Raw genomic sequence first — 27,337 nt, forward strand, 5'->3', positions numbered from 1 at the left:
TACTTTCTCCAAGCTCGGAACCGGTGGCCGGAGGCCGACCGCGGTGGGGCGGGGCGGCGCCAGAGCGGGGTGCGGCTAGGGCGGGGCGAGGGTGGGTAGGGGACACCGGCGCCAGGCACGGCTGGGGCACCCCGAATCCGGTGGCTAGCTGCCGACCGGGGTGGGAAGGGGCGGCGCCACGGTGGGGCGCAGCCGGGCCGGCGATGCGCCGACGCGAGGTTCACGGGTGAAAGGTCCTAATATGGCTAAAGGGGGGGTGAATAGCCTATGAAAACTACAAATCAACTAGAGCACTTTGATTGGTAAGACAAATGGCGAAATGCAAACTTGCTCTAGCTCTACAAGGGTTGCAAGCCACCTATTAAACAATTCTAGTTGCAATGATTAATTTGCACACAATCTACTTGATCACTACTCACTAAGAGCTCTCACAAAAAGCTACACTAAAGAGCTCCACTAGATACACTTAAAGCACAAAGCAAGCTCTCAATTCTAATTACACTAAAGAGCTTGTTATATCTAGTTTGCGGAAATATAAATGAGTAAGTGATACAATTATACCGCCGCGTAGGGATGAACCAATCACAAGATGTAGATTTGACCAATCACCAGGAGAATACAAGTGACAAGAGACAACTGATTTTTCTCCTGAGGTTCACGTGCTTGCCAACACGCTAGTCCCCGTTGTGTCGACCAACACTTGGTGGTTCGGCGGCTAAGAGGTGTTTCACAAACCTCATCCACACGATTGGACACCGCAAGAACCTACCCACAAGTGAGGTAACTCAATGACATGAGCAATATATTAGAGTTACCTTTCAGCACTCTATCGGGGAAGGTACAACTCCCCTCACAATCACCGGAGATGGCCACGAATAATCACCAACTCGTGCCAATCCTCCACCGCTTCTCCAAGCCATCTAGGTGGTGGCAACCACTAAGAGAAACAAGCAAAACCCGCAACACAACACGAATGCCAAGTGCCTCTAGATGCAATCACTCAAGCAATGCACTTGGATTCTCTCACAATCTCACAACGATGCTATATCAATGATGGAGATGAGTGGGAGGGCTTTGGATAAGCTCACAAGTATGCTATGTCAATGAAAATGTGTAAGAGTTGGAGCTTCAAACGTCTATGGGGCTTAAATAGAAGCCCCCACGGAATAGAGCCGTTATACCTCTTCACTGGGCAAAATGCGCTCTGACCGGACGCTCCGGTCAGACTGATCGGACCCTGGACTCAGAGTCTGGTCCACTGATTTATGCCATGTGTCACTCTGAGTTAAAACTGAACCGTTAGATCTCAACGGCTAAGTGCTGATCGGACGCTCCGGCTAAACTGACCGGACGCTAGAGCCTCAGCGTCCGGTCGAGTACAGTAAGGGTCCAAATCCGTTTTTCCTCGACCGGACGCGTCTGGTCCACCTTGACCAGACATAGCCCAGCGTCTGGTGGTATGCCCTAGCTACTGTACCGTCAAGTCAGCGCGACCGAATGCAGGCAGTCCGCGTCTGGTGCATTCAGATCCAGCGTCCGGTCACTTGATCGACGCTAGCATCTCCTCTGTCTTCTTCACCCTTGCTCAAATGTGCTAACCACCAAGTGTATCACCTTGTGCACATGTGTTAGCATATTTTCACAAACATTTTCAAGGGTGTTAGTGATTCACTAGATCCTAAATGCATATGCAATGAGATAGAACATCTAGTGGCACTTTGACAGCCGCATTTTGATACGAGTTTCACTCCTCTTAATAGTATGGCTATCAATCCTAAATGTGATCACACTCACTAAGTGTCTTGATCACCAAAACAAAATGGCTCCTATCAAATATACCTTTGCCTTGAGCCTTTTATTTTTCTCTTTCTTCTTTTCCAAGTTTTAAGCATTTGATCATCACCATGCTATCACCATTATCATGATCTTTGCCATTGCTTCATTCCTTGGAGTAGTGCTACATATCTCATAATCCACTTAGATAAACTAGGTTAGCACTTAGGGTTTCATCAATTAACTAAAACCAAACTAGAGCTTTTAATCTCCCCCTTTTTGGTAATTGATGACAACCCTTTCACAAAGATATGAATTGAATTTTAATTAAATCTATGTTGCTTGCCCAAGCATATTTACCATGTATAAAAGAATATGGACAAGTTTTATGAATTCCAAATGGTAGCAATTGCTCCCCCTACATATGTGCTAAGAGTTTGGATTGAAGCTTGCTCATATGTTTAGATAGGAAATATAGGAGACAATTTCTTACCAAATGATGCCAAGGTATAAGAGATGGACCTTTGAAGCATGATACCAATCTGAGTGCACCATTATACCATCCTTAGCATCATGGCTAGCTAGATACCACTTGGAAATACACTTGGAAATACTTGAAGCACCATGGTTAGCTAAATACCACTTGGAAATGCTACTTTAGAAATGAAATCACAAGGTAGCCTATACATGCTAGATTTTCATTTCATCATTCAAGCTTATAACTAGCATACACCATATAAGCATGGATATTTGAAAATAAAATACTTGTGCAATGCAAGCAAATATATGAGTGCACATTCAAATGCAACATACAAGTTCATGAGCTTGCTCCCCCTACTTATGTGCTCAAATTTTTAATTGATCCCCTTTCTCTTTGTCATATATTTCTCTCCCCCTTTGTTTTTCTCCCCCTATCTTACTATCTTTGTGAACTCTCTCCCCCTTTGTCATCAATGACCATAAAGGCTTAAAGTAGAGATAGGTTAGGATCATGATAAAGGTGAGGTCAAATTATAGATAGGTTGGGGTGGAACCATGTGAAATGAGGATCATTTTCCAATTTAGTTCAATCTAGATTACTTTCCAAAGATATTTAACTCGGTTTGATCCAAGGACAAGCTTCTTCACACCTCTAAATAAGGGTTATCTTGTACCATGTTGAGTTAAACACTTAGAGTTTGTCTTCTAGATCAAACACTAGGTTTACAAGCCCATAAACATGTCATATGCTACCACTAGATCATTTCAAACATACAAGCAATAGTGGTACCATACAAGCATCAAATTCATTTGATTTTCATGAATGAGCCTATTTAAATGTGAAATATGTCTAGATGCACTAATCAAGTCCTTAGCAAGGATGTATGTCATGCCAATCAACTTTTACCTTAGATAGCTCGAAGGAGAGGCAAGTCATATAATGGGGGTGCATCAACACATATTTGAGAAGTCAAGTATATTTAATTCGTTCCTTAGCTTGCAAAATCTCTTCTCATCAAGTGGCTTGGTGAATATATCGGCAAGTTGATCTTCAGTGCCCACACTCTCTATGCAAATATCTCCTTTTTGTTGGTGATCTCTTATGAAATGATGTCGGACATCTATATGCTTTGTTCTTGAGTGTTGAACCAGGTTGTTGGTGATCTTGACGGCACTCTCATTGTCACATAGCAATGGCACTTGTTTGAATTTGATTTCAAAATCATTCAAAGTAGCCTTCATCCAAAGTAATTGAGCACAACAACTACCGGCCAAAATGTACTCCGCTTCGGCGGTTGAAAGTGCTATACTATTTTGCTTCTTTGATGACCAAGATACAAGTGATCTTCCCAATAGTTAACATGTGCCCGATGTGCTCTTTCTCTCAACTTTACATCCCGCATAATCGGAGTCCGAATATCCAATCAACTCAAATCTTGCTCCTTTGGGATACTACAATCCAACATATTGTGTATGCTTCAAATACCTCAATATTCTCTTTATTGCTTTCAAATGACTCTTTCTTGGTGAGGCTTGAAATCTAGCACACATGCATACACTAAACATCACATCCAGCCTTGATGCGGTCACATAGAGCAGGCTTCCAATCATAGACCGATACATCTTTTGATCCACCATGTTGCTACTAGCATCACTATCTAAGCTTCTATTTGTCCCCATTGGTGTACTAACAGCTTTAGATTCATCCATTTCAAACTTCTTGAGCATGTCCTTGATGTACTTGCCTTGACTCACAAATGTGCCATTCTTCATTTGCTTGATTTGAAGACCAAGAAAGTAACTAAGCTCTCCAATCATAGACATCTCAAACTCATTTGCCATCATTTTTCCAAACTCCTCACAAAATTCTTGATTTATTGATCCAAAGATGATATCATCAACATAGATTTGCATCACAAACAAATCATGTCCAAGCTTCTTGGTGAAGAGAGTGGTGTCAACCTTTCCCATCTTAAATCCCTTAGAGAGTAGGAAATCCCTCAATCTCTCATACCATGCTCTAGGTGCTTGTTTCAATCCATACAAAGCCTTTCTTAACTTGTAAACATGGTTGGGCTTCTTGTCATCTTCAAAACCAGGAGGTTGCTCAACATAAACAAGCTCATTGATGTACCCATTGAGAAATGCACTCTTTACATCCATTTGGTACAACTTGATGTTGTGGGCACAAGCATAGGCTAACAATATCCTAATTGCTTCCAATCTTGCAACCGGGGCATATATTTCTCCAAAGTCAAGACCTTCAACTTGAGTGTAACCTTGAGCTACTAATCTTGCTTTGTTCCTTATTACTATCTGTAAGGAAAATGGACCCTAAGCCCATTTACTTTGGATTTTGGTGTTTGATGACCAACACAATCAAATTGGACTAATTAATTTGCAAGTGTTTGTTTTGTAGTCCAACAGGGTGTAAGACATGACTTGGATGAAGGCGATGTGATGATCCGATGATCAACACCTTAAGAAAGACCTTAGGAGCACAAGACAAGACCCAAGATATCAAGCAAAGTCCAAGCATAAAGATAGGAACCAAGCCGTACGCAAGATCGTGAAGAAACAAGCTCACAGAGGCGACCGAATGCTGGATCGGACGCTGGAAGCGCGACCGGACGCTGGACCGGTGGCTCGGCAGATAGGCGACCGGACGCGAGGACCGAACGATGGCGGCAACCGACCGGATGTAGAAACACAGCGTCCGATCGAGTACAGAGAGGTTCTAGGCGCATGAAACTGCGACCGGACACTGGCAGCGTTCGATCGGTGGTTCATGGCTGCAACGGTCGGGACGACCGGACGCGTCCGGTCAGGACGATTCAGCGTCCGGTCAGTAGCAATTTCATGGGAATTCAATCCCAATGGCTACTTTCTCAGTGAGGCTTATAAATACAACCCCCAACCAGCCATTTGACAAGTGTGGAGCTGAGGAAACATACCAAGAGTGTTGATACACCATTTGAGTGATCTCCACATGCATAGTGCTTAGTGTTTTATTAGGTGATTAGCATAAGTGCTTTGCGAAGTGCTTTGGTTGATTAGACCACCGCTTATGCGCTTGCTCTAGGTTTATGCCTAGTGTTTAGTGAGGTTTGCATACCTCTTGCCACCCCGTGCTTGCGAGCACAAGTGTTGTACATTGGAGGGGCTTAAAGTCTTGCGAGATCACACCAACCACGTTTGTGGTGTGGCCGCCACCGTGTACTGGAGGGAACAAGACCCGTGGCGTTTCGGCCGGAAGCTTGATAGTGAAGACGGCGGGGAGCATCTGGGAGAGGCTTGCCGAGAGGCACATCGGAGACCCACTTGTGCATGGGGAAGGCCTGAGGCTATCCACAGAGTTACCCAACCGGGAGCTTGGCCCTTGCGAGGGATTTCTTGCGAGGGGCTCCAACGAGGACTAAGGGGAAGCTTGCGCGCTTCTCGATATCTCGGTAAAAATACCAGAAGTCGTCGACGGGAGTTTGCATATCTCTACCTTGCTCTTTAGCTTCCGCATTTACATTGTTTACTTTACTACGTTTGCGGTAGAGATAGCTATACACTTGCAAAACCATAGTTGCACATCTAGATAGTTTATCTATTGCATAGGTTTTGCTAGGGTTAGAAAAAGAGGCCATAGTTTTGGAGTTAGAATTTTAAGTTGCCTAATTCACCCCCCCTCTTAGGCATCACCGTCCCTTCAATTGGTATCAGAGCCGGTTGGCTCATAATTTGGACCCTTGGCTTAACCGCCGTTGAGCCGACGCTATTGTAGAGTGGTTGGGATGGATACCGCTAGGCCTCCACAATTTGACAGCACTAATTTCCCATACTATAAAGCTAGAATGGCTTGCCACCTTGAGGCGGTTGATTTGGGTGTATGGAGAGTCACTTGTGATGGGATGAAACCCATCAAGAATCCCGAAAACCCCACAAAGAGTGACGAAAAAGAAATGCATTTCAATGCTAGAGCTAAGAATTGCTTGTTTGAATCCTTTAGCATGGATGTGTTTAACCAAGTGTTCACCTTAAATACGGCACATGAAATTTGGTTAAAACTCCAAGAGCTCCATGATGGCACAAGTAATGTCCGTGAGCAAAAACATTGTCTAGCCAAGCAAAATTATGATTCCTTTGCTATGAATGATGATGAGCTTGTTCATGATATGTATTCTTGATTGAATCTAATCATCAATGAGCTCCATTCAATAGGATTATTAAAGCTAGATGATGTGGACATCGTGAGGAAGATCATCTCCGTTCTACCACAAAAGAAATATGCAAGCATCATCACCATCCTTCACAACATGGAGAACTTGAGCACCATGACCCTAGGCATTGTCATTGGAAAGCTAGTGGCATTTGAAATGTTACGTAAGATGGGTCAAGGAGAAGCATCTTCATCAAGCAAAGGCAAAGCTCTCGCTTGTAGCGAGAAGAAAAAGATGAAGGGCAAGAAAGTTGAGTCAAGCTCAAGCTCAAGCTCCTCAAGTGAAGAAGAAGAAGATGAGGATGATGATGATGATGAACAAGAATCAAGTGATGATGATCAATATTCCTCCTCCACCTCCGACCTTGATGAAGAATCAATCAAATTAATCAACAAGGTGGAGAAGATGATCCAAAGGCTCAATGTCAAGGGTGTGCCCATCCAAATTCAAGATCTCATTTTCACCAATCAAAGAAATGAGCAAAGAAAGAGAGGATGCTACGGATGCGGCGAGATGGGGCACTTTGTGGAAGTTTGTCCAAACAAGCCCACACCCAAGGCAAAGAAGAAGGCATGCAAAAAAAAGCCCTCACATCAATAAGGTCATGGGATGATTCTTCAAGTGAAGAAGATCATCACAAGAGGCATGGGCGCAAGCACTCATCATCAAGCTCTTCTCGTGTGTGCCTTATGGCATGAGGTAATGAAAGCTCATCCTCTAGTGAGAGCGATAGTGATGATGATTTGCCTTCTTATAATACAATTGTGCAACAAAATCTTAAATATGCTAAAGTTTGCACTAGTCAACAAAAGAAGCTCAAAAATTTAAAAGAAGAGCTAGGTAGTTCACAAGAAGCATACAAAAATTTGCTTGAACAATATGAAAACTTTGCAAATCTCAATGTTGAACTATCCACTAGAATTGAGCAACTTGAGGCTAGTGCAACAACAAATGCATGCACAATCAATGATGAGCAACTTTTAAAGAAAAATGAAAAATTAAAAGAAAAGTTAGCTAGCTCACAAGAAGCATATAAAAGTTTGCTTGCTAAAATGGAAACCATGTGCAAACATTGTGATGAGCTAACTAATAAAGTTGCTAATCTTGAAGCCGTTAGCACAAACCCCACCAAGGCATCTAAAAAGAAAAGTTTATCTTTAACATGTCAAAAAGGGATGCCTCTACTTCTTGTAATGATTTATGTTTAGACTCACCTTTGTGCAACCAAGTTTGTGTTGAGAAAGTTATTATAGATACATGCACATAAGAGGTTGCAAAGGAGAATGAGCAACTCAAGCAAGAAGTAGCTCGCCTCACCAAGGACTTGACTCAAGTAAAAGGCAAGGCGAAGCAAACCCAACTTCATCAAGATAACACCGTCAAGGGAGTGAAGAAGCTTGATGAAGGACAAACCGTGGTTTGTTACGTGTGCCACAAGGAAGGTCACAAGTCCTATGAGTGCAAGGTGAAGAATGGGGGAGGAGCAAAGAAGAAGGAGAAAAAGCAAACAAGCAAGCTCTCCAACACCTACACCAACAAGGTGGACAAGAAGGCCTCCACACCTTATCTCTTGAAGAAGAAGAAAAATAACAAGGTGGTGGCCATCAAGGTGAACAAGTAAGCCAACAATGGGGTCAAATGCTTTTGGGTGCCAAAGGAAATCATTTCCAACATGAAGAGCACCAAGAAGGTTTGGATCCTGAAAGGGAAGTGAGAAGTCCGTCAGACCATGGGAAATTTGGAGACTTGGCAAAGTTTGGGTGCATTTCATGGGGTGCATCATGATGGTACAAAGTCATTGCCAAGTAGGTTAGTGAATACTATGGACCCAAATTCCCCTTCCCATGTTAGGTAACTAGATGTCATTACTTTCAATTAGCATTTATTTCAATTGGTATTGTCTTTCAATTGGTATACTCTTAAAGCATCTAGTTATCTTTTATGCCTAATGTTTGCATTTACATGCTTAAATATTTTGTCATGCATTCAATAGGTATATCATATGGTAGGCTTGCTCGGTTTCATTATCAACCCATGGAGCAAACCTACATGGTTTAAAATTATTTAGGAGCACGGCACATAGCTTGTTTTACAATTAATTATCTAATATGTGCCAAAGTCCAAATTATAGATCATCTCTCCCAAATATCATCTTTCAAGTGGTATTTTGATACTTAAATCAATGTGCACAAATTCTACAAGTATTCAACACTTGTGTGCACAAATTTAGGGGGAGCTTAATCTACAACTTGGATGCTTTGAGACTAACACTTTTTCAAATGGTATCAATTTTTCAAACCTATGTGTAGTAGTCTCATTGTAAGGAAATTAGAGTCCCCAGAGTTAAGCATCATTCTTTAATTGGCATCATCATGTTGTTTTCATTTCATATTTATATGCTTTCTCCATGCATTATATAAATTAAACTCTCTTGTGCAATAAATTGCTATTTATGCATATGCTTTGCTTTCTACCATATGTATGCATACATTTAGAGGGAGCTTAGTCTATATAATGTGAGAGTCAAATTTTGTGATCCATTTCATTCTATACACAAAGGATCACGAAATTTGACCCTCCCTTGTGCTACTAATGTCTTCCTTTTCAGTGTTTGATACCAAAGGTGGAGAATTTGAAGGACCAAAGGCAAGCATCAAGTTGATATCTACAAGTGGTTATGGTCCAAGAAAGGGGGGAAAGTGGATTATGGATTAGACTAAGTAATGGTAAAATTTGTAGGAATCCATAATGACACATAGGGACTTTTGTAAGGGCAAGATGGTCTTCGATTGGTATCTGAGTAGGTTTTTCTAGCATTATATAACCTTGCCCTTTGCATTGCATCCTAGCAAGTAGGTAGTTTTTAAATTTCAAAATCTCTATCATTTGCTTGCTTTGGTCGTGTTGTCATCAATCACCAAAAAGGGGGAGATTGTAAGGAAAATGGACCCTAAGCCCATTTACTTTGGATTTTGGTGTTTGATGACCAACACAACCAAATTAGACTAATGAATTTGCAAGTGTTTGTTTTGTAGTCCAATAGGGTGCAAGACATGACTTGGACGAAGGCGACATGATGATCTGATGATCAACACCTTAAGAAAGACCTTAGGAGCACAAGAAAAGACCCAAGATATCAAGCAAAGTCCAAGCATGAAGATAGGAACCAAGCCATACGCAAGATTGCAAAGAAACGAGCTCGTAGAGGCGACCGGACGCTAGACCGGACGCTGGAAGCACGACCGGACGTTGGACCAGTGGCTCGACAGATAGGCGACCGGACGCGAGGACCGGACGATGGCGGCAACCGACCGGGCGCAGAAACGTAGCGTCTGATCGAGTACAGAGAGGTTCTAGGCGCGCGAAACTGCGACCGGACGCGTCCGGTGGCAGGCGACCGGACGCTTGCAGCGTTCGATCGGTGGTTCGTGGCTGCAACGGTCGGGACGACCGGACGCATCCAGTCAGGACGATTCAGCGTCCGGTCAGTAGCAGTTTCGTGGGAATTCAACCTCAATGGCTACTTTCTTAGTGGGGCTTATAAATACAACCCCCAACCAGCCATTTGACAAGTGTGGAGCTGAGGAAACATACCAAGAGTGTTGATACACCATTTGAGTGATCTCCACATGCATAGTGCTTAGTGTTTTATTAGGTGATTAGTATAAGTGCTTTGCGAAGTGCTTAGGTTGATTAGACCACCGCTTATGCGCTTGCTCTAGATTTATGCCTAGTGTTTAGTGAGGTTTGCACACCTCTTGCCACCCCGTGCTTGCGAGCACAAGTGTTGTACATTAGAGGGGCTTGAAGTCTTGCGAGATCACACCAACCGCGTTTATGGTGTGGCCGCCACCGTGTACCGGAGGGAACAAGACCCGCGACGTTTCAGCTAGAAGCTTGATAGTGAAGACGGCGGGGAGCATCCGGGAGAGGCTTGCCGAGAGGCACATCGAAGACCCACTTGCGCGTGGGGAAGGCCCGAGGCTATCCACAGAGTTACCCAACAGGGAGCTTGGCCCTTGTCAGGGATTCCTTGCGAGGGGCTCCAACAAGGATTAGGGGGAAGCTTGCGCACTTCTTGATACCTCGATAAAAATACCAGAGTCATCGACGGGAGTTTGCATATCTCTATCTTGCTCTTTAGCTTCCGCATTTACATTGTTTACTTTACTACGTTTGCGGTAGAGATAGCTATACACTAGTAAAACCATAGTTGCACATCTAGATAGTTTATCTATTGCATAGGTTTTGCTAGGGTTAGAAAAAGAGGCCATAGTTTTGGAGTTAGAATTTTAAGTTGCCTAATTCACCCCTCCCCCCCTCTTAGGCATCACGGTCCCTTCACTATCCCATCTTGATCTTGTTTTTTCTGAAAGGCCCACTTAGTTACAATCACATTATGATCCTTAGGGCTCTTAACTAACTCTCATACTTGATTTCTTATAAAATTGTTTAGCTCTTCATGCATTGCATTAACCCAATCAGCATCATTCAAAGCTTCATCTATCTTCTTAGGTTCAATGGATGACACAAATGAAAAGTGCTCACAAAATGATGCCAATCTTGATCTAGTTTTGCACTCCTCTTGTAATATCACCAATGATAGTGTCCAATGGATGATCTCTTGCAATATTGGTTGGTTGAAGCATTTGCACTTGATTGCTTGCATTTGATTGATCACATGGATGAGATGATGAACTAGCCACTTGTTGTTGATCTTGCACATTGTCATCACTAGTTCTTGCTTGAGCTTGATCATGAGAGCCACTAGCTTGCACATTTGAGTTGGAGAGTACTTGATTCTTGTCATCTTCAACATCAATCACCTCTCTAGGCCTTATATTCCTAATGTCCATGTGCTTCATTGCATTGATCAATGGAGTGCCTCTCACATCATCTAGATTCTCATCTTCCTCTTAGGAGCCATTGGTTTCATCAAATTCCACATCATGAACCTCCTCAAGAGTACCACTAGCCAAATTCCAAACTCTAAGCTTTGCTAGTAGTTGAGTAACCAAGCAAGAAACCTTCATCACATTTCTTTTCAAACTTGCTCAATCTAGTGCCTTTCTTCAATATATAGCATTTACAACCAAAGACCCTAAGGTATGCAATGTTTGGCTTTCTTCCATTCAATAACTCATAGGGTGTCTTTTCCATCATAGGGTGACAATAGAGTCGGTTGCTATAGTAGCAAGCCGTGTTGATTGCTTCGGCCCAAAATGAATGACTCACATTGTACTCACTCAACATTGATCTTGCCATATCAATCAAAGTTCTATTCTTCCTTTCAAATAACCCATTTGATTGAGGAGTATACTTGATGGAGAATTGATGTCTGATTCCAAATTCATCACACAACTCATCAATTCTAGTGTTCTTGAATTCACTACCATTGTCACTTCTAACTTTCTTGATTGTTGTTTCAAACTCATTGTGAATGCTCTTGACAAAAGATTTGAATGTTGCAAACACATCACTTTTATCAACAAGAAAGAATACCCATGTATATCTAGTGAGATCATCCACAATCACAAACCCATACTTATTTCTACCAATGCTAGTGTATGTGGTTGGTCCAAACAAATCCATGTACATCAACTCAAATGCCTTGGATGTACTCATCATGCTCTTCTTAGGATGTGTATTACCAACTTGCTTTCCGGCTTGACATGCACTACATAGCTTATCTTTCTCAAAAGTGACATCCTTCAAGCCTCTAACTAAGTCATGCTTGATCAACTTATTTAATTGTTTCATTCCAATATGACCAAGCCTTCTATGCCATAACCAACCCAAGCTAGACTTAGTGATCAAACATGTTGATAATTGAGCTTCTCTAGCATTGAAATCAACTAAGTATAGATTCTCATATCTAAATCCTTTGAATATCAAGTTAGAGCCATCTACACTTATGATCTCTACATCATCCACACCAAATATGCACTTAAAACCAAGATCACACAATTGAGCTACCGACAAAAGGTTAAAGTTCAAGCTCTCTACTAGTAGCACATTGGAAATGCTCAAGTCATTGGATATTGCAATCTTACCAAGCCCTTTGACCTTGCCTTTGTCATTGTCACCAAATGTGATACTATCAATCCCATTGCTCTTGTTTTCATTGATTGAATTGAACATTCTTGGATCACCGGTCATGTGTTGTGTGCACCCACTATCAAGCACCCAATGTCTTCCTCTGGCTTTATAATTAACCTACAAAAGAAGATCAATTCCTTTTAGGTACCCAAACTTGCTTGGGTCCTTGTAGGTTAGTCACCAAGGTCTTTGGTACCCAAATGGCCTTCTTCTTTGGGCCTAGAATTGGTGTACCAATGAACTTAGCCTTCACTCCATTGGTACCCTTAAATAGCATGTAACAAGAATCAAATTTGATTGAAGATACATTTGGTAGCTTGTTCTTGTTAGTTTGGCAATATTGCTCTACATGTCCAACTTGCTTGCATCTATTGCAAAACCGACCATTGCCCTTTACAAAGGTAGCTTTGGGAGTGACAAAGGCCGCTTTGCCTTTCTTGGGGGTATAGCCTAATCCCTCTTTGTTGAGAGAAAACCTTTGGCTACCCAAGCACTTTAGCAAGCGGGCATCTCCACCATAGGCATTGCCTAAGGCATGAGTGAGCTCATTCACCTCCTTCTTGAGGGTCTCATTTTCCACCACTAGTGATGCATCATTTATAGGTGGAGTGGAAGTGGTAGTACTACAAGAAGTGTTAGTAGGAGCAACAATAATGGGTTCATGAATAGATTCATCAATAAGATCACATGTTAGTCCCACATCACAAGTAACTATCACTTGCTCCTTCTTGGCTTCCTCCTTCTTGACTTGCTCAATGAGAGAGGAGTGAGCATTTTCAAGCTTAGAGTGAGCTTTGCCAAGCTTCTCATGGGCATCCATTAGCCCCTCATGAGTGGCATTGAGCTCATCAAAGGATTGCTTAAGAAATTTTACTCTCTTGCACAATTCTTTGCACTCTTTTCTCTTCATCTCATTGCAAGCGTGCACTTGCTCACACATGTCCAAGAGTTCCTCCTTGGAGTACTCATCATCATCATCATCATTATTATCCCTACAAGAATCACTTTCACATTCGTTATTATCACTCTCATCATATATTACCTTGGTAGGCTTTGCCATAAGACATGTTGATGGAGTGTCGAAGATGGAGAGCTTTTTGTTGATGGCGATGCTTGCTAGTGCTCTCTTGATATGCTTCTTGTCATCATTACTAGAGCTACCATCATCCGAAGAGCCATCACTATCCCATGTTACTACATAGCCTCCGCCTTTCTTCTTCTTTTGGAAGGTCATCTTCTTCTCCTTCTTTTCTTTCTTTTCTTTCTTGTGCTTCTTCTTCTCATCTTCATCATTGTCACTATTGTATGGACAATTTGCTATAACATGATCGGGGCTCTTGCAATTATAGCATATTCTCACATACTCTTTGCTCTTAAAGTGATCTCTTCTCTTTCTTGCACCATAGCCCTTCTTCTTCATGAATTTTCCCATCTTTCGTACAAAGAGAGCCATGGCTTCATCATCAATGTCACTAAGATCATCATCATCACTTGATTCTTTCTTGGACTTGCCCGTGTTCTTGTATGATGATGAGCTAGCCTTGAATGCTATGATTTTCTTCTTCTTGTCTTCATCTTCCTTCTTGTCATCCTTGTCATCCCCCTCCCTTTCCACACGGTATGTCTCTTGTGTCATGACATCATCTAGTACTTGGTTGGGGGTAATGTCCTTCAATCCTCCTCTTATGATGAGCAATCTCAACATCTCAAATCTTGGAGGTAGGCACATCAAGAACCGATGAGAGACATCATCATCTTTGATCTTCTCTCCCAATGCCTTCAAGTTATTGACATTGATTTGCAATCGATGGAACATCTCCGGAATGCTCTCATCATCCTTCATCTTGAAGCTTGTCAATTTGTCCTTGAGGATGCACAACTTGGCACTCTTCATCGCTGGTGTGCCCTCATATGTTTCCTCTAATCTTGTCCACACCTCATTAGCTCTCTCACAATCCTTGATTTGCTCAAACACCTTTGAATCAATGGCATTGTATATGGTGTTGAGAGCCATTGTATTGCATTGCTTGTTGGTTCTATCTTGGTTGGTGGGATTTTTGGGATCAATAATAGCATAATCATTTTTGGTCACTTCTCATACTTGATCATTGATTGAACCAAGATATATTTTCATCTCTCTCTTCCAATAGTCATAGCTTGTGCCATCAAAGAACGGTGGTTTGCCCCTCACATGGTTGAACACAACTTGAGCCATAATTTGACATCGACGTTGTTAAGCCTTTACTCAAACGGTGACCACGGCTCTGATACCACTTGAAAGGTCCTAATATGGCTAGAGGGGGGTGAATAGCCTATTTAAAAACTACAAATCAACTAGAGCACTTTGATTAGTAAGACAAATGGCAAAATGCAAACTTGCTCTAGCTCTACAAGGATTGCAAGCCACCTATTAAACAATTCTAGTTGCAATGATTAATTTGCACACAATCTACTTGATCACTACTCACTAAAAGCTCTCACAAAAAGCTACACTAAAGAGCTCCACTAGATACACTTAAAGCATAAAGCAAGCTCTCAATTCTAATTACACTAAAGAGCTTGTTATATCTAGTTTGCGGAAATATAAATGAGTAAGTGATACGATTATACCGCCACATAGGGATGAACCAATCACAAGATGTAGATTCGACCAATCACTGGGAGAATACAAGTGACAAGAGACAACTGATTTTTCTCCCGAGGTTCACGTGCTTGCCAACACGCTAGTCCCCGTTGTGTCGACCAACACTTGGTGGTTCGGCGGCTAAGAGGTGTTTCACAAACCTCGTCCACACGATTGGATACCGCAAGAACCTACCCACAAGTGAGGTAACTCAATGATACGAGCAATATATTAGAGTTACCTTTCGGCACTCCGTCGGGGAAGGTACAACTCCCCTCACAATCACCAGAGATGGCCACGAACAATCACCAACTCGTGCCAATCCTCCACCGCTGCTCCAAGCTGTCTAGGTGGTGGCAACCACCAAGAGAAACAAGCAAAACCCACAGCGCAACATGAATGCCAAGTGCCTCTAGATGCAATCACTCAAGCAATGCACTTAGATTCTCTCCCAATGTCACAATGATGATGTATAAATGATGGAGATGAGTGGGAGGGCTTTGGCTAAGCTCACAAGTATGCTATGTCAATGAAAATCTGCAAGAGTTGGAGCTTCAACCGTCTATGGGGCTTAAATAGAAGCCCCCACGGAATAGAGCCGTTATACCCCTTCACTGGGCAAAACGCGCTCTGACCGGACGCTCCGGTCAAACTGACCGGACCCTAGACTCAGAGTCCGGTCCACTGATTTATGCCACGTGTCACTCTGAGTTAAAACTGAACCGTCAGATCTCAATGGCTAAGTGCTGACGGACGCTCCGGCTAAACTGACCGGACGCTGGAGCCTCAGCGTCCGGTCGAGTACAGTAAGGGTCCAAATCCATTTTTCCTTGACCAGACGCGTCCGGTCCACCTTGACTGGACACAGCCCATCGTCTGGTGGTATACCCTAGCTACTGTACCGTCAAGTCAGTGTGACCAGACGCAGGCAGTCCATGTCTGGTGCATTTAGATCCAATGTCCGGTCACTTGATCGACGCTGGCATCTCCTTTGTCTTCTTCACCCTTGCTCAAATGTGCTAACCACCAAGTGTATCACCTTGTGCACATGTGTTAGCATATTTTCAAAAAATATTTTCAAGGGTGTTAGTGATTCACTAGATCCTAAATGCATATGCAATGAGATAGAACATCTAGTGGCACTTTGATAGCCGTATTTCGATACGAGTTTCACTCCTCTTAATAGTACAGCTATCAATCCTAAATGTGATCACACTCACTAAGTGTCTTGATCACTAAAACAAAATGGCTCATATCAAATATACCTTTGCCTTGAGCCTTTTGTTTTTCTCTTTCTTCTTTTCCAAGTTTTAAGCATTTGATCATCACCATGCTATCACCATTGTCATGATCTTTGCCATTGCTTCATTCCTTAGAGTAGTGCTACCTATCTCATAATCCACTTAGATAAACTAGGTTAGCACTTAGGGTTTCATCAATTAACCAAAATCAAACTAGAGCTTTCAGCGGGGCGGGGCGGGGACGGGGCGGCGCAGGGCGATCGGGGCCGGGGTGGAGGGGGGCGGGCGCAGGGCGAGCGCGGCGGCGGCGGTCGGCGGTGGGCGCGGGGCGAGCTGGCGGTGGCGGGCTCGAGGGTGTGTGTGCGTGAGTGTGTTGTGTGGAGTGAGTGAGTGTGTGGGCCGGCCCACACATTTAGTTAGGGTTTCCCCCTTTGCTGAGTGCTGGGCCGGGCTGGCACTCGGCAAAGGCTTTTGTTTTTTTAAAAAAATTTCTTTGCCGAGTGCCACTTCCTCGCACTCGTCAATTTTTTTTATTTTTTTTTACCACACATCTCCATTAAAAAAATTCTTTGCTGAGTGCCACTTCCTCGGGATGTTGGATGCCTAAAACCCACACATCTCCACATGTGATCACAAGTGGAGATGTCTGGGTTTTAGGCATCCGATGTCGCAACTTGCTCAAAACCTTCTCAATTTTTTACCATAGACTCTACATGCGATAACACGACGCCCCGACAAGTTTCGTCATTTTCGGACTTTGTTCGGATTTTATATAATTTAAATACACTTTTCCCACAGGTACCTCGTCATGTTACGTCAACAAGATGCTCGAAATTTCTTGTGAGTTCCTGGATACAACCTCAACATACACCAAATATCATTAATATTATTTTTTGAACGACCAAATTCGATTATTCCATGCACCTGCAGTTCAAATTTGAAATATTCCATAAAATTCAACGAAACAAAAAAACTAACAAAATATAGCAAAAAAAGTCAAAATTGTCCCAAATTTGAACATGGAGTTTTAAATAATGTGGGAAAAAAAAATATTTTGCCGAGTGCCAGCCCTAGCACTCGGCAAAGAGGTCCTTTGCTGAGTGCCAGGAAGTGGCACTCGGCAAAGAAGGTATCTTTACCGAGTGCAGGGCCTTGGCACTCGGCAAAGAATTTTTTTTAATTTGACGGCGTGGGCGGGCTCGGCCGTGAAAGGTCCTAATGGCTAGAGGGGGGTGAATAGCCTAATAAAAATTTCTACAACAACACTTAACCAAATGGTTAGACAATTATGAGGCGAAGCGAGTGTTGCACTAGCCTACTTAAAATGCAAGCCACCTACCACAATTCTATTTTAGATAGTGTCTATTCACACAAAAGCAAAGACACTATCCTATGTTAGTGTGCTCTCAAAGACTAACTAAAGAGCCACACCAACCAAGCAAGCAAGCTCTCACAACTAGCTACACTAAAGAGCTTGTCAACTAGTTTGCGGTAAAGTAAAGAGAGTGGTTAGGATAGTTATACCGCTATGTAGATGAAGAACCAATCAATCACAAAGATGAATAACAATGAAGACCAATCACCTCGGAATCAATGATGAAGACAATGATTTTTTACCGAGGTTCACTTGCTTGCCGGCAAGCTAGTCCTCGTTGTGGCGATTCACTCACTTGGAGGTTCACGCGCTAATTGGCTTCACACGCCAAACCCTCAATAGGGTGCCGCACAACCAACACAAAATGAGGATCACACAAGCCACGAGCAATTCACTAAAGTACCTTTTGGCTCTCCGCCGGGGACAAGGTCAAGAACCCCTCACAATCACCACGATCGGAGCCGGAGACAATCACCTCCTCCGCTCGACGATCCTCGCTGCTCCAAGCCGTCTAGGTGGCGGCAACCACCAAGAGTAACAAGCGAAATCCGCAGCGAAACATGATCACTAAGTGCCTCTAGATGCAATCACTCAAGCAATGCACTTGGATCACTCCCAATCTCACTATGATGATGAATCAATGATGTAGATGAGTGGGAGTCCTTTGGCTAGGCTCACAAGGTTGCTATGTCAATGAAAATGTGCAAGAGTTCTCCCTTGAGCCGGCCATGGGGCTATAAATAGAGCCCCCAACAAATAGAGCCGTTATACCCCTTCACTGGGCAAAACGCGCTCTGACCGGACGCTCCGGTCAAACTGACCGGACGCTGGCCCTCAGCGTCCGGTCGTTCGATGGACGCCACGTGTCATCCCCTTCAAACGCTGTTCGTCAGATTCCAACGGCTACGAAGCTGACCGGACGCTCCGGTAAAACTGACCGGACGCTGAAGCCCCAGCGTCCGGTCGTTTCCAGTAAGCTCCCCGAGGCATGTTTTTCCGACCGGACGCGTCCGGTCCACCTTGACCGGACGCAGCCAGCGTCCGGTGCTCAACCCTAGCCTACTGTGCCGTCTGACAGCTCGACCGGACGCAGCCTTTCAGCGTCCGGTCGCCGAGTGACCCAGCATCCGGTCAGTAGACCGACGCCAGCATCATTTCGACCAACTCCATTTCAACTCTAACTTCTTCACCCTTGCTCCAATGTGCCAACCACCAAGAATTTTGCATCCGGCGCAATAGAAAATAGACATTTCATTTTTCCAAAAGCGCCGAATCCCGCCGAGCTTGTGCACATGTGCAAGAGTCTACCCAAACCCATCTCAACCCTACAAGCACCTTGTGCACATGTGTTATCATATTTTCACAAATATTTTCAAGGGTGTTAGCACTCCACTAGATCCTAAATGCATATGCAATGAGTTAGAGCATCTAGTGGCACTTTGATAACCGCATTCCGATACGAGTTTCACCCCTCTTAATAGTATGGCTATCAAACCTAAATGTGATCACACTCTCTAAGTGTCTTGATCACCAAAACAAAATAGCTCCTATGGTTTATACCTTTGCCTTGAGCTTTTTGTTTTTCTCTTTCTTCTCTTCAAGTTTAAGCCCTTGATCATCTCCATGCTATCACCATTGTCATGTTATGATCTTCATTTGCTTCTCTACTTGAAGTGTGCTACCTATCTCATGATCACTTGATGAACTAGGTTAGCACTTAGGGTTTCATCAATTCACCAAAACCAAACTAGAGCTTTCAGGCCGTCAAGTACCATTTTTTGTCGAGTGACACTCTTTGCCGAGTGCCGCCCTTTGTCGAGTGCTGGGAACTCTGTGGCACTCGGCAAAGCCACTCTTTGCCGAGTGCTAGACTTTGCCGAGTGCCACCCGGTCCGGCACTCGGCAAAGAGTGGCTTCGCCGAGTGTTCGATTTTTGGCACTCGGCAAAGCTGGCGGCACTCGGCAAATCTGCTTTCTCCCGTAGTGGTACAAGTGTCTTGATCCATCCCATGGACGTGTTTACATCTCACGTGACGTGGTGTTTGATGAGAATGTTTTCCCTTTGCATCTTTGCATCCTAACGCTGGTGCTCGGTTGAGAGCTGAGCTCAGCCTTTTACCCGATATCCTTCACAATCCATCTTCTAGTTTTGGGGGCGTAGATGTACATGATCATTTGTCGAGTTCTCCTATGAAATCTAACACTACATGTAGTTCTGGTGGTACCTTGATGCCTGTAGGAACAAATCAGGAGGCGGCGCCTGAAAGATCTAGTGAAAATCTTGGTCCTGGCAGTCCATATTTCATGTGCCCCCCAACGGGAGCAGCACGGCGATCGAAGATTCTCCTCCTGCGTCCACCGCCGCATCAGCTCCTGGATCGGCGCCCCGACAGCAACAGACTCTACATCCTTCTTGACTGTAGGTGGGACCGCTCTAGGGCGTGGGATCCTCTGTGCCAAGCTCCACCTTGCCTCACTCTAATTCAGCATGTGTGGCTGCACACGATGATCCACAAGGCGGGGAGGCGAGTGGTGAGCGCTCCCGTCGTGGAGGCCACCCACCCGCGTTCGAATCCCGGTTGTGGATCGGCCGGGTGTGGCACCGGGGTTTTTCCCCTGAATTTATATTTCCAGTTCCTGGACGTATACGTGTGGCGCTACAATGGGACTACGACGTGTCCGTCGTCTACGAGGCTCGTGTGGCTTCGGTGATCTCCAGAAGGACGTTTGAGGTGTATAGGTTGTAGCTTCTAGGGGTGTGCGTGTATGTGGTGGTGTGAGTGTGTTGTGTAGAGTACAGATACTACAACTTGTACAATAGGAGTCCAGGCTCAAAAAAAGCTCCACCCAATTCTTTGATCGAGGCGGATCTGCCGACCAGATCTGGTGCGGCATCTCTTGGATCCGGTGTGGAGCATGCTGGTGTTGCTACTTCTGCTGCATCTTCGTCACCACCGCAACATCTGCATGCTACTCGCCTCCAGCAAGGTATTAGCAAACCTAAAACATACACTGATGGCACCGTTCGCTGGTGCATGCTCTCTCGTTCTTCAGCAGAGGAGCCTTCTACTGTTGATGATGCACTCCGCGACAAGAATTGGGTTTCTGCAATGGATGCAGAACATCAGGCGTTGATCCGCAACAATACCTGGCACTTGGTTCCTCCTCCCAGAGGCAAGAATGTAATTGACTGCAAATGGGTCTATAAGGTTAAAAGGAAGGATGATGGCTCAATTGATTGCTACAAGGCACGTTTGGTTGCAAAAGGCTTCAAGCAGCGGTATGGTATTGACTACGAGGACACCTTCAGTCCTATATTCAAGGCGGCGACTATACGACTTGTTCTCTCCGTTGCAGTCTCAAGAGGATGGTCACTTCGTCAATTAGATGTTCAAAATACTTTTCTTCATGGTATATTAGAAGAAGTATACATGCATCAACCACCTAGTTACGTCAACAAGTCATGTCCCAACTATGTGTGCAAGTCGGACAAGGCACTATGTGGTTTGAAGCAAGACCCACATGCATGGTATGCTAGACTGTGTGGGAAACTAGAAGCATTAGGATTCATTTCGTCGAAGGCTGACACCTCTTTATTCTACTATAACAAGGGGGGGGGGCACAGCCTATTTGTATTGGTTTATGTGGGATGACATTATTGTAGCAAGCTCATCTCAGGAAGCTATCGGTGCCTTGCTTCGTGACTTGCGGCGTGACTTTGCACTAAAGGACTTAGGAGATCTTCACTATTTTTTGGGTATTGAAGTCAAGAGAAAGCAAGGTGGCTTAGTTCTGTCTCAAGAACGATATGCATCTGATATCCTCACACGGTCAGGAATGAGTAAGAGCAAACCAGTTGATACACCTCTGTCCAGCACTGAAAAGCTTAGCATAGAGGGCGGTACTAAGCTTAGTCCGAGAAGATTCCACTCGGTACATAAGTCTAGCTGGTGCATTGCAGGACTTGACATTAACTAGGCCTGATATATCCTTTATTGTCAACAAGGTATGTCAGTTTTTGCATGCCCCAACATATGTGCATTGGAGAGCTGCCAAACGGATCCTAAGGTATATACATGGCACCATTAGTCTTGGGCCGAAAATTGGACCATCAAAATCTATGCTAGTTAGTGCTTTCTCATATGCCGATTGGGCAGGTTGCGTTGATGATCGAAGGTCGACAGGTGGTTTTGCAGTTTTCCTTGGTGATAACTTAATCTCATGGACTGCTAGGAAGCAACCAACTGTGTCACGATCAAGTACAGAGGCTGAGTACAAGGCGTTGGCAAATGCAACTGCAGAAATAGTTTGGGTTCAGAAACTATTAACTGAACTTCGTGTTCATCATCCACCCATGGCGCGATTATGGTGTGACAATCTAGGTGCTAAGTATCTCTCGGCAAATCCAGTGTTCCATGTAAGAACAAAACATATAGAAATTGATTTTCACTTTGTCAGAGAGAGAGAGAGAGACAGAGAGTAGCACAGAAATTGTTGGACATCAGATTTATAAATTCAGGTGATCAAGTTGCAGATGGATTCGCGAAAGTTGAAGCAATTTAGAGACAATATCAACCTTACTAGTGGTTGAGATTGAGAGGGGGTGTTAAAAGGTGTTGATATTCATTCGTTATACTCATGATAGTGTCTAGGTTCATTAGTTATTGTGTTCCTAGATTGTAGAGCAAGGATAGGTGCATAGGATAGATCTGATCTTGAGGTTTGTTGTAACAATATCTTCTCGTTGTGTAAGCCACCGTAGGGGCTATTCCCACGCCAATATAACACGAAGCCGAGACCCCTAACAGGGCAACTCGTTCACCCACATTGACAGTACTGTCTTCGTCAGCAGCTCGAACTCCTCGACGAAGCTCGCCGCCGACTCCATGAGCTGCGTCTCCCCCTCGCGCTGCCCGCTCAAGACGGTGGTTGGATGAGTCAGGATCATGTAGGCACAGAGCACGACCCTCAGTGAGTACCTAGGCGTCAGTCGGTTCTCTTGGGAACTTTGGGTGACCGTGACGGCCGGTCTCTTTGCCACTGCCGTCGCCGGCGCTGTTGTTCCCACGCTGCTGCTGCTGCTGCTACGAGCACGTCGAGGTGCGGTGGGCTTCTTCCTCCTTGGGGGAGCAACGAGGTGCTTCAGCAGATTATCGACATTTTCCACCAGCGCGGAACTAGAGATCATGAAACGCGTCTCTAGTCGATCGAGCAGTGCCCTCGTGGCCTAAAGAACGGGAGGAGACTCCATCGACATGGCCAGGTTTTCGAACGACGTGTTCTTGACGGACTTGCCATTGATTCCCGTGGAACCGAAAGCCTGAACCAGCGCGAGCGTCGTATTCTTGGACAGAGCGAATTTCTTCCAGCATCTGAAGTTCACAGGGAACGGAAAATCCGAATCAGTATTCGCACTCAAGTCGTAAGCAATTGTCTAGATATGAATTGTGTGAGACGAGTACTATACCTTGCTAGCTTCCTAGAAAGTAGATCTACGTGCTTGATGTAATCAGCACGAGGACTTTGGTGCTCCTTCAAGTACTCACGTCGTCGTTGCCTTCCAGCGTCTGAACTTTGCAGCAGCTTTGTTGCCGCCACCACGCGTTCCTCCGCCGGCTGTACCTCCATTGCCACGAACTCGAGAACCCCCGTCATGGAAGCCGTCCCCTCTCCTGACCGATCAACGCGAGTTCCGCAAGCGACTGGAGGCTTCCCTTGTTCTCGTTCTCCCTTTGCCCCCAATTGCCGCTGGGGGGCAGATTAATATAGAGCCTCCTGTCGATGGCAATCGGTTTGGTTGCCCAGATAGACTCCAAGATGGAGGACGCACCGGGACGGACTCGGGGAGCGGATTCTCATCTTGTTTTTTTACTGTGGTTTTAATAATATGGTGCCACGTCAGAATAGGGTAATTTGGACTAAGCTGAAAGGTTATGAAGGTAAATTAGAAATCTTTTTTAGAAAAAAAAAACTAAAAACATACAAATATATTTTAAAAAATCCAAATATTTTAGATTATTTATACCATGTGGACATATTAAAAAAAGCATCCAGCGCATCAGAAAGCTATAGTTTTCCTTTTCAACTGCTCCTCTTTACGAGCAATCTCATGAGTTGGATGATCATGCATAGATACGTGACATGAATCCACGGTAGGTGCACACAGTTGCCTCATGGATAGTCCCCATCCGGGTTTTTTTTCCGCATGGAACCAGTAACATGTGCCCGAAATGGTGATACACGAATTCACCATGAGACATCCAAAGAAATAGCGATTCCATACGCCATAAGGATGTTAATATTGGATCGACCCATCCACACATTGATATAAAGTCAAAACAATTTGTTATTTAGAGATTTATTCAACGATCATCATATGTTTCAGTACATTTTGGAATCGAACCGCGGTTTGGAATTGGACTTCATATTGCCATTAGACTCATGTTGTTCTAACTTGTACCATGAACCATGAATCCGACACTCCGAGTCACAAACGGAATAAGAAGGGGTCGAGGATGTAGTGGGAAGTAAAAATGGATCTTCTCAAATCCCTACAACTGCAGCACAACATGTTCATTGCTTGCCTTGTGTTGTTGGCAATTGTGGAAACGAATAAATTGGGTCATCTTCTAGAACGAGGCATTATCTCTGCGCCAGTTACTGCTTTCCTGCAAGTCCGAAGCTTGATAGTGGCGCTCAAGGAAACAAAAACAGATAGCAGATGAGTGGTGTAAATTATTTGATCGCTTAACTATAGCTCCAATGTAACCTCACCCTCTTGATGTAAATTCTCTCTGAAAAACATTTGTATTAGACAGGACGCTGAGGCCCAGTTTATGATAAATGGAAATCAGGTAAGGATCATACTGTAACACCTCGGTGTTAAGCATGCATTACCATTTCATCCCATGAGCATAATCATCATCATCTCATGCATAAGCATCATTCATGCATTTCATTTCGAAAGAAATGAAGTATCATTTCATATGGTGCTTAAATGGATTGAAATTCATTTATGTTCCAAACAATGTGAAATGCCATGCTCATGTTTGGATGCCATGATTTCTTGTTTTGATCACTAAGATAACTTATAAATATTTAGGACACAATTTGGAGCAAAGTTCATATTTAAATTTTTGCCAAATTTTGCTTTTAAAAATAAGTCTTCAAAATTAGGGTTTTGAATTAATATTGATTTTTATTTTGTAATTCAAAATCTATTTGGAATTTGACTTTGGTCATAAAAGCAAAGTTGTAGATCTTGAAAAATGGAACAACTTTCATTTTTACACCAACTTTTGAAACTGCTTTGAAATTGCTCAAAATTTACATTTATTGAAATAGGAATAGAAAATAATTTGGAAAAAGATCATTTCAACTTGGTGGGCCTCGCGCCTCGTTTCCGGCCCAGCCGCGCAAGCCGGCCCGGCCTGCCCCGCGCCTCGCCTGCTCGCCAGCGCGCCGCGCCCGACCGGCGTCAGGCCGCAGCCGCGGCCGCCGAACGCCGGCGACGGCGTACGGGTGGCACCCCGGTGGACCCAGCCACTCCACGCGCTCGCCTTCACCTGCCCGACCGTGCTGCGCTCCTCCTCACTCCTCCACTTCGCTCTCTCATCCGCTAGCGCAAGCAGCAGCCACAGCACTCGCCTCCTGCCACACGCCATCGCCGGAGTTGGCCGTTCTGGCCGCTCCAGCTCGCCAGGTCTAGCTCCGTCTCGCCCTGAGCATCGCCTCCTCCTCTTGCACCTCGTGCTCGCCTCGGTAAGCCATGGGAAGCTCCCCTTCCCCGGGAATCCCTCGCCGGAGTCATGGCCAAGCTCGCCGGAGTACTCCGCTCCATGGACCTCGCCCCTCCATCCTCCTTCTCGCTCTCCCTTCACGCGCACGAGCACCGCCCGAGCTCGGTGAAGCTCCCACTGCCACTTCTCGCTGCCACCTCTCGGCCGGAGATGGCCGGCCGACGGAGAGCTGCACCACCGCGCCGCCATGGCCATTGGCCAGCTCGCTCTCGAGCTCCTCCGGCCCTGCCACTTGCACTGCCGTGTCCGCCTTGGCAAGGTGGTCACGTTGGTGGTGACCTCGTTGCCGGCCACCTCGCCGACGGTGAGCTCACGCCGGTCAGCGCAGCCTCCTTTGGCTCATGGGCTGGCAGGTGGGGCCCGGCTGACCCGCGGGGGCCACTATCAGCCATAGGGGTGCACGCCTGGGTAGAAATCCAGGTGGATCTAGCAGTTTTGAACAGGGATTTTTAGAAAGAATTTAAGAAATAATTTTTGGATTTCTATTTAAATGCTTTGGGAATTTATAACTTGCTCAAAATGGCTCCAAATTTGTTGAAACAAATTTTGTTGTGTTCCTTGTCACCAGATTCTACATGATAAAAATATTGCATTGTCATTTTTGAGATACTTTAATGTAGAGCTTTATTTAATTCTTGATATTGCTGATATCTTGTGAAATGTGTAGTAAATTCTATATGTATCAGAAAAATATGATTCCAAATTGGTTAGTCTATTCTTGAGATGTACTTTTTGTGAAAAATATATGTCATGCAGGTTATGTGGAAAAATATGGCTAGGTAGGTTATGTGTATTAATTGCTAATTTCTTGTAAAATTGCTAGGGCTAAAAATATGAATAATACATGTAGGTGAAACTTTTTGTACAGTAATTGTATGCTCTGTAGATCATGAGAAAAATACCAAATCTATTGTTTGACACTTTTCGTAGTACAAAGTATTTTCATGCTCAATTATCCACCATAGCTTGTCATTTTTGTGTAGGCTGTTATATTTATCTAAATGCAATGAAAATTTTATGGTAGTCTACTTAGAGTAGTACTATGCTACTGTAATTGTCTTAGATTTTTATGAGCACCAGAAATATATGTTGCTGTTGTAGCCCTAGTTTAAAATGAAATAAACAAATCTTCTTTAACGCATGATTAGTTAATAATGTTTGCTTTGGTGTATCTTTGAAGCATTTTAGATTGCTGTGGTGACTTAGGCATGTTAGTATCAGTGGTTGCAGTAGTAGTATAGTAGCTACATGTTCTTGGATGATGTTGGCTACCTTGTAGAAGGGACTTTACTTCTACTATGTCCAATACAGTTGAACATGTTCATCCACTATTTCATGTATCATGATCATTACCTGTCATCTCTTCGATGCACCTATGCATTAGCACTCATACATCTGCATCATATAGGATCACAGGAGGAGTTGCTAGCAGTAGTTCAGGAAGAGCAGACCGGGACAGATCCACTAAGAAGTCTAGGCACAGGAGGTGCCAGAGGAAGAGGAGTCGGGAGAGGACTTGCCTGAGTGCGTGGATCATCAACCTAGTTCGTTCGAATGAGGCAAGCCCTGGAGCATTCTAAGTCTCCTACTTTATACAAGCAATTCTTTCTATATATATAAGTTTATATATTGTTGCATTAAGTGGTAGGAGTTGATTGAAACCGTTGATGCATTTATTATTATCCTTGCCTACCTTACTACCTTGTCACCCTGTTAGGTCAGGATCGAATAACTGCTTA

At 44.2% G+C, this 27,337-nt stretch overlaps 1 pseudogene; it reads right to left on the reverse strand.

Moving 5' to 3' along the window:
- Positions 1-23,454, reverse strand: part of LOC136495810 (uncharacterized) — a 57,060-nt pseudogene extending 33,606 nt beyond the window's left edge.
- Positions 23,455-27,337: the final 3,883 nt, after the last annotated feature.

The sequence above is a fragment of the Miscanthus floridulus genome, chromosome 12, assembly GCF_019320115.1.
Source record: "Miscanthus floridulus cultivar M001 chromosome 12, ASM1932011v1, whole genome shotgun sequence".
NCBI classification, from domain to species: domain Eukaryota; kingdom Viridiplantae; phylum Streptophyta; class Magnoliopsida; order Poales; family Poaceae; genus Miscanthus; species Miscanthus floridulus.